We start from the raw sequence: 14,677 nt of genomic DNA on the forward strand, positions 1-14,677 counted from the left end.
TAATTTGTATAGATTTAATTGGCGGTGCTTTATTCAAAGGATTTTGATAGAAATAATTTGCAACTTCATAATCTAAAGTATTAACCATTTCTGCAATTTCTCTTATATTTGTTATATGATTATTTATTACTAATCCTTGATATATATTTATAATTCTGATTTCATATTTATAGTTTTTTAATTCTGTTCTAATTTCTATCATAATTATAATATCGTAATATGTTTTCCAGACATTTATAAATTTCTTAAATTTAATTCTAATTTGTTTATATTTATTCTTATTTCTATCTTTTTTATTATAAAGTTATCAATTTCGATCTGAAAATTATTTAATTCTCTTTTATACTCCTCTATTTTATTTTTTAATTTTTTCGCCCTTTTTCTTTTTATTTTATTTTCTGGTTTTTCAATCTTTTTATGCTTCATTATTTATTTTAAAATTTCTACAAATTCTATCATCGATTCATCACTATTTTCTAGAGATTCTATTAATTTTTCTAGCTCTTCAACTTCTCTTTTTAACTTGTTATAGATTATTTTTAGAGCTTTAAATGCTCTTTGATTTATTTCAGAAAACTGTAAATAATTCAAACGATTTTCTCTTTCAAAGAGCTCTTGTTTCTTATCTTGATAAGTTACATATATTTCTTCCTTATTTATTGTCATAATTTAGTATTTAGGGTTTCATTTAGTTTTTCGACCTTTTTTGTTAATTCTTTTATTTCAGAGTTTTCCTCTTTAATCTTTAATTTAGATAAACTTAAAGGACTATTAATTTTAGATTCTCTTATTTGAAAATTTGATGATCTCCTTAATGGTTCTTTTAATAATAGAACTGGGATTTCAATAGCTTTATATTTTGGTATTTCTGTTTTTACAATTTTCTGAAATAATTCATCGACATAAATTCTTTCTCTGTTTTTAAATATTATACTATGATGGCTATTTGTTAAAGCATAATTTATTGCATATGTAATTGAAAATGGTTCATCATCTTGTTCCATTAGATTCTTTCTGTGAAATTTATAAGCCAAACTTATAGATCTTCCAAGATTTTCAGTTGATAAAGGTATAGCATATCCAAGATGGGCATTAAATTTAACATTTACATTTGCCAAATTTCCATGAACAATTTTAATTATTTGATCTATTAGGTCATCAGTAATTCTTTTGTCACAGATTGCTAAACTTATTGGTGAATTAATTCCTTTCATATACGTGGATTTGACTAAGACTTGTAAAAGTGAAAAAAAAAATATATATCAAGTAATCCTATGAGTTTCTGCACTACAGTTTTAAAGAATACCTTCAGTAGTTGAATATTTTTGAGATTCTGTTTAATAAATTTTGGTGTTTGATCTTGACATGGTATTACATATTTCATCATGAAATAGTGAGTGGTTCAAGTTTTTCAGCTTCCATTCTTCATAGTTAAGCTGAATTATCAGTGTTGACAAATGAGCTTGTCCATACTGTAAGCTGAAGGGGCTGATATGATATGAGTAAACTTTTTCTATATGGGCACTTTAGTCCCTAAACTTACAAACTGTAAGACAGATCAATTGTTTTTTGTGAGTTTTGGTTGTTTGGAGGAGGGACTTAAATATCTCATTTTGTAAGTTTTAAGGACTGATCTATCTCGTAGTTTTTAAATTTAGGAACTACCGGTTTAATAAACAAAGATCCGGGACTGAAGTGGTCACTCAAGAGAGTTTGAGGACTACTTTGATATAGTTGGTCCTTTATATTTGAACCCTGAATCCAAGAGTATCGAGTCCACTATTTAGCAAATAAGGAGGCTTAAATAATTTGCAATTTGAATTCTGATTGTGTCAAGTCTCTTCTTTAACATGTTCAGGTTTTCTCTATCGTGTTCTCCATTTTGAAAATGAATGTTCCTTCCATGTATATCTTATGAACAATATTTTGCATGACAAAGTTTCACTTTGATTCCCTTGCCTTTCTGGTTGCCTGGGTTGCTGTTTGACAATTTTTTTCACATTCGATGTCATTTTTCTAGGTGGCGACATTTCGAGGAAAAAGAAGTTACTTAAGAAACAGGTACTGCCCGATTGATCTAAGTTGATAGTTTTAGTTATCAATCAAGATAGCATCATGCATTCACCTTAAATAGTATTTCTTCCTGTATCAAAGAAAATGACAGGGAAACACGAAACTGGTTTCATAGCAAGTTGATGTTACTGTTATTTTTTAAGATTGTTCATAATGGTATGATTCTCTTTCTGCTGTCAGGCTGAAGGAAAGAAAAGGATGAAGTCCATTGGTAAAGTTGATGTGCCTCAAGAAGCTTTCATGGCGGTTTTGAAATTGGAAAAGGAGGTGATATGATCACGTATACATGTAACGTAAGTTGCAGCATTATCTGAAATTTGTAAATATAAAGTGAAAATTCAAAACCTTGATGTATTACTGCTTTGGTATAACGGTCCAAGTATTGTCCTTCAATGATTTTAAGCTGCATACAGTGCAAGATTTTGTGATTTTGACTCGGTTCCCTTAAGGGAGGAAAAAAAGAAAAAAGTTGAAACGTAGCACAATTATTCTGTCAGGTAGTGTTGATCATATTAAGATTTTGGTGGCTACTCTGATAAAGTTGTGTTTTTCATTTTGTGGTTGTTATTGATTTAAAAGCGTATCACTAAAAGTATTGCTTAAAGAGAAAGTGTTATCCTTAATCGTTGACTTGGCTCTGATACCAATTTTTCAATTTCGACTTTTCTTTTAATTTTTCTTTCGAAATTTCTTCTATCTCTTTATATTTTGCTTCGAATAAGTTTATAATTTGTATAGATTTAATTGGCGGTGCTTTATTCAAAGGATTTTGATAGAAATAATTTGCAACTTCATAATCTAAAGTATTAACCATTTCTGCAATTTCTCTTATATTTGTTATATGATTATTTATTACTAATCCTTGATATATATTTATAATTCTGATTTCATATTTATAGTTTTTTAATTCTGTTCTAATTTCTATCATAATTATAATATCGTAATATGTTTTCCAGACATTTATAAATTTCTTAAATTTAATTCTAATTTGTTTATATTTATTCTTATTTCTATCTTTTTTATTATAAAGTTATCAATTTCGATCTGAAAATTATTTAATTCTCTTTTATACTCCTCTATTTTATTTTTTAATTTTCTTTTTATTTTATTTTCTGGTTTTTTAATCTTTTTATGCCTCATGAATTAGGTAATCTTATTATAATTCCTAAAAATAGTTTTGTTTAACATTATTTATTTTAGAATTTCTGCAAACTCTATCATTGATTCATCACTATTTTCTATTTTTTCTATTAATTTTTCTAGCTCTTCAACTTCTCTTTTTAACTTGTTATAGATTATTTTTAGAGCTTTAAATGCTCTTTGATTTATTTCAGAAAACTGTAAATAATTCAAACGATTTTCTCTTTCAAAGAGCTCTTGTTTCTTATCTTGATAAGTTACATATATTTCTTCCTTATTTATTGTCATAATTTAGTATTTAGGGTTTCATTTAGTTTTTCGACCTTTTTTGTTAATTCTTTTATTTCAGAGTTTTCCTCTTTAATCTTTAATTTAGATAAACTTAAAGGACTATTAATTTTAGATTCCCTTGTTTGAAAATTTGATGATCTCCTTGATGGTTCTTTTAATAATAGAACTGGGTTTTCAATAGCTTTATATTTTGGTATTTCTGTTTTTACAATTTTCTGAAATAATTCATCGACATAAATTCTTTCTCTATTTTTAAATATTATACTATGATGGCTATTTGTTAAAGCATAATTTATTGCATATGTAATTGAAAATGGTTCATCATCTTGTTCCATTAAACTTTTTCTATGAAATTTATAAGCTAAACTTATAGATCTTCCAAGATTTTCAGTTGATAAAGGTATAGCATATCTAAGATGGGCATTAAATTTAACATTTACATTTGCCAAATTTCCATGAACAATTCCAATTATTTGATCTATTGGGTCATCAGTAATTCTTTTGTCACAGATTGCTAAACTTATTGGTGAATTAATTCCTTTCATATATGTAGATTTAATTAAGACTTGTATGGTACTAATATGAATCCATCCAATTTTAGATTTTTTTGTTGATCCTTAATTTTCTCAATCTGTTTACTCAATTCTTCATCATTTATCAAAGCTATTTCAAGTTCTCCATTAGTAGATTTTATTTTTATAGGAGCTTCAAGTTGAATTTTTCCATAGTATATTATATTTTTTCTATTAAAAATTTATTTTAAAAGATTTTGTTTATTAAAATTTTCATTTGATTTGAGATTTAGTTCTGTTTTTAGAACAGCCTGTTTTTCATTATCTAATAAAGCAGTTAATTTATAATAATCAGATTCTTCCGTTAATTCTAAGCTTTCTAAATAATTCATAACTAAGAGACTAGGATAAAGATGTACCTTTCTGGAGAAAAACTTCCTTTATTTAGTATATTTTACATAAGGTGTTTTTATCTCCAGAGGGGAGATTGTAGATATTAACTCCAGAGGGGAGTTTAGAACTATTTTTCCCTAAAGAATTCTTTGTCAGACTACAGAATCGCCTCGGCAGCTTCCTCCTTGCTCTCCTAGCATATGAGTACTCTTAGCCTCCTGCTTTCTGTTTTCTAATGATCCCTACAATTGCCTAAGCAACCTATTTATAATAGTTGGGTCTGATAGACAATTTTCATCCTTACCCTTCTTATGACGTCATTGCTTACGTCATTGTTTATTATCTTGCACCAGCTACATTATTGGTGCTTTATGACCTAAGCGCTTACGTCATTATGCAATAATGTTGAGGGATGCTTCAGATGCACTGTCCTCTTCTTTTATTATGTGGGCTTCAGATGTACTGTCCTCTTCTTTTATCATGTGGGTTGATTTCGTTTCATTATTGCTTTCTTCAGATATTTCTGAGGCACATAGCTGACACTTGTGGTCTTCTCTATCTTTTATCAAATAGCAGAGATTTCTCTTTATCCCTTTAGGGAGCTTTTCTAAAAGTCCAGATAAATTATAGAATGCTGATTCAAATTCCACCAAGAGTCTCATCTCTCTTTCTTCAATTTCATTTCTTTTACTGGACACAAGTAGAGTATTTCTACTTTTATAATTAATCCTTGTGTGAGATTCCTTCGTTATTTTTTGAGTTCTTTCAAAGACCCTTGCTAATGTGCTGGCTAATCTTCCTTCGTGACGGTAAATTGTTAAATCTTGAATTCGATCAATTGGTTGAAAATTTCCTGGGAAGACGGACATGAATATTACTTGGTGTGCTGGAACCAAGCATTCTTCTTCTTCATTAAAAATAGGTTGATTGTTTGTAAATTTTAGGGATACATCCCTTGGATTTACATTGTCAATCATATTCTTAAATCTCTTTACTGTATCAACGAATCCTGCAGAAAACTCACTAATAATTTTTAGATCATTAAAAATTAAAATTGTATCAATTAATCCATACTGGAAAAACTGATAAGTGTCAGATGGGGAAGCATCCGGAAAGATAACCAGCTTTGTTAGCTGTTCTTTGGCAATAGGATAATATCCCAAAATTGCCCCTTTTTTCTTCAGTCCAATTCAGGACTATATTAAGGGTTTCTCTGAGATTTGATCTACAGACCCTTTTCTTTTCCTTGATTTCAGCCCTTGTAGGAATGTTTCTTATTATTCCTGTTCTCTGGGTTTGAATTGGAGCTTTATCTGCTCTTTTTAGGGTTTGCTCTGGATGAAGAGCTTCATATTCCCTGAAGGATTCCTTTACCTCTTCCAGTGTTAAAAATCCTCCTTTATGAATTATCCTTGATTGATGTATGAATGGTGCTGCTTTTTCCCAGGCATCATATACTCCTTTCATGGGGTCATTATAAATTACATAATATTTTTTATCTTGGGTGGATTTTTTAATAATTTCAACAATTGTTATATTTTCTGAATTTTTTTCTTCACCTAATTTGTCCACCATGCTTAGCTGGCTGAACTCTGATGGTTTCGCTTGTTGTGTTGATTTCATTGCTTCAATGGCCTTCTTGAGAGATTGGATCTGTGTTCTTATTTGTTGACAATGCTTGCATTTTTCGAGTTCTTGCTCATATTTTTTAATTTCTTGATCTAATGCGTTGTAGACGAACTCCATTCTTATCTGCAATAACATTTTTGTCACCCTTAATATATTCAATCTTTATTGGATATTGTAACAAAAATAATTGCTATCTTACCAATCGTCCATGATTATAATCAACTTTTAAATTATATCGTATGAAACCTGTTAGGTAACTTGAATCTGTCCTTAATGTAAATTCTCTGGGTAGTAAATCAATTTTCTATTTTTAAGAGATTTAATTGCTGCTAGAGTTTCCTTTTTATGAGTAGTATATCTCTGTTCTGTTGGAGTAAAAGTCCCTGAAATATACCTGCAAAGTAATTTCTTTGGGAAATATTTAGAATCTAGTGATTCTTTTTCTTGTTCTAAACTTTTTATAACTTTCTTAGCTTTTAGACATCCTGACCAGGTTATGTCTGAAGCATCTGTTTCTACTATTAAGTAGTCGTTTTCTTCTGGAATATAAAGTTCAGGAAGTTTTTCACATAATTTTTTGACTCTTTGAATTTGCATACTATCTTTTTCTTCCCATTTCCATTCTTTTTTAGTACTTATTTTTGGAAATAAGCTTTTAGTGTATTCTGTTATATTCTTTAAAAATTCTTGATCAGAAATATAATTTATACATCCTAAAAATCTTTGTAATTGTTTTCTATCTTCTATTTTATTAGGAAATAAATTTACCTTTTCTAAAACATTTGGTTGAAGTTTTAGCTTTCCTTGAGTGGATAAAATTAATCCAAGAAATTCTATTTCTTGTTTTGCTATTCTTGCTTTCTTTTTACTAAGAACTAATCCTTTTTCTTTACATCTTTCTAAAACTATTAATAATTTTTAAAGATGATCTCTTTATCCTGTTTTGTAAAAATTAGTATATCATCAATGTAAACTAAAACAAATTCATTTAACTCTTTTAGATTTTCTTCCATAAATCTTTGATAAATACCTGGGGCTTGTTTTAATCCGAATGGTAATACATTCCATTCATAGAGTAACACACTTATTGATTCTTTTGTTGGGCAAGTAAAAGCAGTTAATTTCTTTGTTTCTTCGTCTAAACGAAGTTGCCAATATCCTGATTTTGCATCAAGAGATGAAAACCAAGTTGCTTCTTTGATTTTTTCTAAAATAGAATCTTTTCTTGGAAGTTTATGAGCATCACCAATAGTTGCTTCATTTATCTTCTTATAATTAATTACCATTCTTCATTTTCCCCTTTTAATTTCATTATTGTTGTCGACATAAAAGGCTGGAGCCGCATGAGGACTTTTACTTAATCTTATAATTCCTTTTTCCAAAAGATCTTTACATTCTAATGAGAACTCTTCTCTATCTCTTGCGGAATAAGGAATTTCATTTGGAACATTTATTTCTTTTGTAGGATCTTTTAATTTAATGCTTACTAATTCTTTATTTGTATTTTTAATATCTAAAGGATTTTCAGCGCAAATTTCATCCAAAAGTTCTTCTATTTTTATTTCAAGATTATTTTTTGGAATATTTATCTAAAAATATAAATTTAAATAACATGTTTCTAATATAGAAAATATTTTAAATTTTAAAATCTTATCTATAGTAGTAGTTGGTATTTTTATACGTTTTGATTTTTGATTTATTGAAGAATCGTGTGGAGCTTTTAAAACTATATATGTTAATTCTTGAATGAATGGATGATATAGCTTTAAAAAGTTATTTCCTATGATAAAATCCATTCCAGAATCTAACATATATATAGATGGAACAATGAACCTATAATTTTGAATAAATATTTCAGCCATTTCTGCTTTTTGGTCAATTTTATGTATTGATTTGTCAGCTATTCTAACTCTTAATGGTTTCTTTAATTTTTTCCAATCAAGTTTTATATTTGTACTAGTAAAGCATTGTGTTGCTCCAATATCTATGAAAGCATTTATAAACTTTTCTGATATTTTTATAGTAATAAATGTGGCATTATTACTCAGTCTCTGAGTCTGTTTCTGAGACATATTCAAAAATATAGTCTAAGTTATCATCAGTTCTTCTAATGGTTCCATGAAACAAGACTTAGCAATTTCTATTTATTTGGTAAGGTCCTTTTTATCCTTCTTTTTTGGACATTCATTTGCATAATGTCCTTCTTTCTGTCAATACCAACACTTACAATTTTCTTTTTTATTTGGGCAATAGTCATTTTTTTATCTTTTGTTTTTATTGTTGTTTTTTTTTCTAAAATACCTCTTTTTTCTCCAGTTTGGATAGTATTTTCTTTTTCTAAATTGATATTTTTTTTTCTTTAAAAATTTTTATTAAGACCATATTTTTGAGGTATATCTTCATTATCCTGACAGCAAATTCTAATTATATTTTCAAATCTTTTTTAAGTTGCTTCTTGCATAAACGTTATTTTATTTCCTCTCTTATTGCAGAGGTTGCTCCGCCAAAATTATTTTCAATTGTCCCTCTATTTATTTCTCTTATAAATCTTCCCATTATAAATTCATTAGCAGGATATGGAAGTTTTGTTATATACATACTAAGATAATGGTCTTTATCTTCTTCTTTTAATTTATAATAATGTATTCTATATTCACATATATAAGATTCCACATTACATAAATCATATATCTGAATATTAGCTAAATGATTTTTTGCTTCTTGATATTCTTTATTATAGACTTCTTGTCTATGATCTATAATATTTTTTCCAAAAAATTCTTTATATAGAATCATCATTATATGCAATATCTTATCATAAACTGTTGTTTTTGTTGCTAATTCTTCTATTACTTGGTTTTCTATTGATGTCATATAATCTCTTATAGTTCCTTTAATATGAAACCCTATATAATTCTAGATATCTCTTCCAGACAATTCACTAAGTTTTGGATTAGTAAAGGCTTCTAATAAGAAGGAATTCAACCAGTTTTCGAAAATTTCTTTTTCATTCTTTTTACAGTCTAAATCGAGCATTCTTTCTCCTTCCATTTCCTGGATTTTAGGAACGTATTTTGATGGTATTTTTGTGTACTTTGAATCTTTATTTATAAATCCCTTTTTAAAAGCATAATTTTCAAAACCTGTTTCCCATTTAAATTGAGATTGATTATCCTTAGATGTTCCAACTTCATTTTTTACTTGTATTGAAATTGCTGGTTCTTCATCACTTGAATAATCTAGGATGTGTTCTTCATTTTCTATATTTTCAGAATTTATTAATTTTTCTTCTATTTGAAATTTTTGTTCCATAATATTATTTTCTTGAGCCATTTTTAATTGTTTAAAAAGCATTGTAACTTCTTCTAATTTTTTTTCAATATTCATAATTTCAATGGTGGTTTTACTTTTAATTCTGTTATGTTGATTATATTTTGAAATTTTTCTTCTTTGGGATTCTCTTTTTCCTTATTTCTTTTAGATTTTATGGATACTAATATTTCTTCAAGCATATCTACTATAGAATTTAATTGTGGGTTAAAAGTATGATAAAGATGTGGGGAATCATTTCCATTGTAACATTTTTTAGAAATTCTATGTGAAAAATAAGTTTTTTTAAGTTTTTGAAGTCCTTCAATAAAACTTATAGTAAAATAAAGATTTTGAGAAAAATCATTTTGTATTGATTTTAAGAATTCGGTGTCATTACAATTAACATTAGTTAAAATCATTAGTTTTTGATCTATTAATTTTGATAATTTAATTATTTCTTCTCTTAAATCTTCTAATTTACTTTTTTCCATTAGGTAACGCTTTTCTTATAAAAAGTTATGGTTTTAAGTGTTTTGTAGTGAAAAGTGTGGCTTTAAAATATATGGTTTAGGTTTTGCCACGTAGGCATCTTTAAAAAGGTTGTTTTTGGGATTTTTATTTGAGTGGTGGCTTAAGAGTTATCGTGTTTGTATGCTAGACACGCACACATGCGTTTTCGGGATTCAATCATGTCTTAATACAAATTAAAAAAATACGTTTGAACATAGCTAAATTTCATCATGTATTAGTTGTGTCCAATCTTATTTTTTATTTATATTTTTAAAATGAGTTTAGAAATGATATATTATTATTTATTAATAAAAAATTATTTTTTATAATTAAAAAGATATTAAAAATAATTAAAATATTATTACAATTTATCTAAAAATATTTTATATTTTATATATACATGTTGTGTTTCATGTCTTATAAAAATTTAAAATTTATGTGTGCATGATTTATATCTATATCAGTGTTTGTACTTCAAAAATAAAAAGATAATTACTTTAAACTCTAGCGTTTTTTCAAAAAAAATCCCGGCATTTAAAATAATTATTTTTACATACAACTTGATGTTAAAAAAAAAATCAATTATACTACTCTAAAAATATTTGGTTATTCTAACATAATGAAGTTAATTATTTTACTTTAAAATGTTTACTTATTTATTGGCGAACTAATTTGTTAAAAAAATATATGTAATATATGTATAACATATATACAAATATAAATACGTAATGATTAATTTTTAGTATTCATAGAGTAATTTTATTTTACACTTTTCATTCAATCAGATTGTAATAGGATGTATGTTTACATGAGGGGTGTTAGATTAAAAAGCAAAATCAATATAGTCTAATTTAAACTATTGCGACTTGGATTAATGGTACTATTATGTTTCAAAAAAATTTTTAAGATTTTATTGATAAAAGATAATAGTAACTTTAAGTTGATGAAATCTTTTTAGATTTATCCATAATTTAATTCAACATCTTAAGAAGAAGAAGTAGTATCGATAATCTAATTTAAAATTCTAAGAAGAAGATTTAACTTAAAATCCTAACAAGAAGAAGAATTACTCATAATGTAATTTAAAATTCTAATAAGAAGAAGATCTAAAATGGGGTTTAAAAAAAGAGAGTGCTTATTTATCCAAAAAGATTATAAATTAATATTTAATTTAAAAGATATAAAAATAAATAATTTTAAAAAATTAAAATTTATTATATAAGATAAGTTAAGCAAAATTTAAAAAATTTCTCATAAATATCATTGGAATCCTAAAAAGAAGAAGAAGAAGTAGTAGTTAATCCAAGAATGAGTGAAGAAGAATTTAATACTTTCTCAATTATTTTTTTGGTTTCCCACGGTATCCCCCAACCCGACAAGTCAAGGACTAATCCGTCGCGGTACTGAGTTCTATTTAAGGGTTTGCCGCCGGCCAATGGGTTGCTGCATGCACAAGGCGGGATTCGAACCCCCGACACTTGTTTAAGCGGACTAGTGACCTAACCACTAGACCAACCCAACTTGGTTATACTTTCTCAATTATGAAACTGTTGGAGGTGCCTCAGTTTCAATCACTGCTTCCATTGACAGAGGCAGAACTACCGTTTGCCGCCGACATGGGAGCACCTCAGTTAAAATTAAATCTTGTTACAAAGCAAAATTTAGAAAATTCCTCATAATTGGCCAATTGAAAATTTTAATAAGAAAATTTAAAATGGTGCTTATTTATCTAAAATCAATCTGCATCACACCTCCATTGCACCTGCTGCACCTCACAACATGCCTGCACCTCCCACCACATTGGAACGCAATCCACTCTCCCTCCCCGGAACAAGTGAACAAAACCAACCTGCTAACACCAACATAATCGAACACCAACCTTTAACTATGACTAGTGAAAGAAAGAAAACAGTTCATTGGACTCCAGAAGAGAAAGAGTATGTATTATTCTATTGCTTTTTCCTCCTCTTTTATTTATTATTATACGAGCATAATATCGTTTCTTGGACTCAGAAACCAAAAACACCTCAATAAACCAACTATACATTAATATTACTTGAATATCTCAAATCATAAAATCCAACGTTCAAAGTCTCAAGCACATTTTTATATAAATTAAATTAATTAAATTTGATTTAATGAAACACTTAGCAAATCAAATCCAATGAATTTGAATTAAATGAAAAATGTTAATCGAATGAAAATTGAATAAGTGAATTCGAATGAATTGACTTCGAATGTTAAGTGCATGGTTAAAATACTAATAAATCAAATGAATTGGCTTTGATTTACATGTTTGCTTTGTCTCTTATAATTCGAATATAATGAATGTGAACTTTGGGTATAAAGTTTTTGTTTTGAAAAATAATTTATCAAATTAGTTTTTAAAAGATAATTTTTAAATAAACTTTTAGTATTTTCTGTCTTTAACAACTGGACCATTTACCATGAATCCAAAGATAGACTAGCCTCTTTTGGACATGATCTTTAATATGGATATTAAAAAATTTAATATAACTTTATATATTAATAAATATATAAATTTATTTAATTTTTATATATTTATATTATTATAGTATTTTTAAAATAAAAAAAATTATTATTAAATATAAATATTATTATTTTTCAAAACAAAAACTTTATAGCCAAAGTCTACGCAAATCGAATCGAATCATGGGAGACGAAGCAAACATGTAAATCGAAGCCAATCTATTCGATTTATTAGCATTTTAACCATGTACTTAATTTGAATCCACTTGATTCGATTATCATTCCATTAACGTTTTTCACCTAATTCAAATCTATTGGATTCGATTCAATTCGATTTATATAGAAATATGCTTTGGGACTTTGACGTTGCATTTTCTGATTTTCAATATTCAAGTAATATTGATGTGCATTTGGTTTATTGAGGTGTTTTGCCCGAAAAATAAATCAGAAAAAAAAAGGTTTGATATCTAAAAATATGTTTTTTTTTCTGAAATAAAATAAAAAATTATTATTTTCTTAAATTTTATTTTTCAACTTTAATTTCTTAAATACGATTTTTTTTCAAAGCAAGTTCGCGGCACCCCGGTTAACTTCCCTTCAAATTCTAAAAAAATGGCTAACTCAAATTCTTAAATTTCACAACAAACAATGGCAATAATTATCATCGTCTTCAAAGTACACATGAATAAGTCATATTTTTAATAAAAATAATGGTTTTTTTTTTCAAATTTATAATGAGAAAAAAAATCTTTGTTAAATATGACTTATTCTCGTGTACTGTATATATCTGGAAACGATGATAATGGTTGTCATTGCTGCCAGTAATATTGAACAAGTCATAGTTGTTGTCTATGTATTTTTGTGTACTCATATGTACTCTTGAAGATCATGATAATGGCTTAAAAATTTGAGTTACGTGAATTTGGACAAAATTGAAATGAAGTTCGCCCACGATTAGGTGAACTCGTCCTAAATAAAAAAAAAAAATTATATTTAAAAAATTAAAGTTAAAAAATCATGTATAAAAAATAATTAATTTTTATTCTATTTCTGAAAAAAAATCCTCCAAAATTATCATATACCATTGTAATTTTTTAATAAATTAATAATTATTTCAAAAAATTGTGTCTTGACAGGTTATTTCTTTATTTAAAATATACTAATTAAACAAACAGTAATAGCTATTTGAAAAAAGTTGAATGTCACTATAAGAACTTAAGAAGAGCTTGGTCACTTCCTTTTAATACTTAATATGGTAGTCATCAGAAAAGGGTTGAGTGTTACTGTGTTAGTATAAGATTACATGCAAATTGCAAAGTATTTGATTGAGTTTTCTATTCATAATGGAGTTACATATTTACAAAATTATCCCAAATCATTGAACTATATTTAACTGATGCCACTTATGAAATTTACTTTATTAATGTTATTGTTGCCCTTTAGAATAAGTGGCTTTTGCAACAGTATCTTGGTTGTTTTTACTTATCATGAAGTCTAAATCATACATACTAATACTATGACGGCTTCAAATAGAAAAATGAAGGTAAAATGTAATAAGTTATTATCAGTGGCGGAGTCATGTTATAGGGAAAATGGTCTCCCCCAAAATTAATAATTTGTACGTATAAGTTTTGAATTTTTCAGTTTGGCTCCTTTTAATTTTTTAATTTTTCTCTCTTATTAATTTATATTTTTTATGTTAGTCCCTTTTAAAAAAATTTCTAGCTCCGCTCCTGGTTATTACCCCAAAAAATATTTTTGCAAACTACTAAAATATTTAAGATTATCAACAACTTTTATTGTGTCTTAGTGTTAAATGCTCGTTGGACAAATTCCATTAATAAAACTAGATCTATCATTATCAACGAGGTAATATTTAAAATACTTCTTAAAATTTTTAGTTCACATTAAATAAGTTTTTTATTTTTTAAAATGACCAAATAGATTCTTTAATTTCAGAAACTAAATTTTTATTAGTCCAAAAATCATCACGGTTAAATACTAAATTGGCAGTTTGATATACATTAATATGGACACACAATAATTTCAATTTAAATTAGTATTTAAAATTTGGTTAAAACACTCAAATTGATTCATTCATATTTATAATATAAACAAAACAGATAACATATACAAAATGTTAATAATAATATAAACAAAAAATTCATAATAATTACGAAATGTTAATAATGCCGTAAGATAATGTTAACAAAACAGATAACATGAATAGTTTTTGTTAGCAATTTCAAATTCCAAAATTATTAATTTATTATATATAATTTTTAAAATTATATATATTAATTAATAAAAAACTATTTATATATTAA

The 14,677-nt window shown here is 26.7% G+C and overlaps 1 long non-coding RNA gene across 1 annotated transcript; it reads left to right on the forward strand.

The window, feature by feature from the left end:
• Positions 1,289-2,556, forward strand: LOC107612615. Its single transcript, XR_001613820.2, has 2 exons — positions 1,289-2,061; positions 2,254-2,556. It is a non-coding gene; the product is annotated as an uncharacterized LOC107612615 (long non-coding RNA).

This window comes from Arachis ipaensis, chromosome B08 (assembly GCF_000816755.2).
Source record: "Arachis ipaensis cultivar K30076 chromosome B08, Araip1.1, whole genome shotgun sequence".
NCBI lineage: Eukaryota > Viridiplantae > Streptophyta > Magnoliopsida > Fabales > Fabaceae > Arachis > Arachis ipaensis.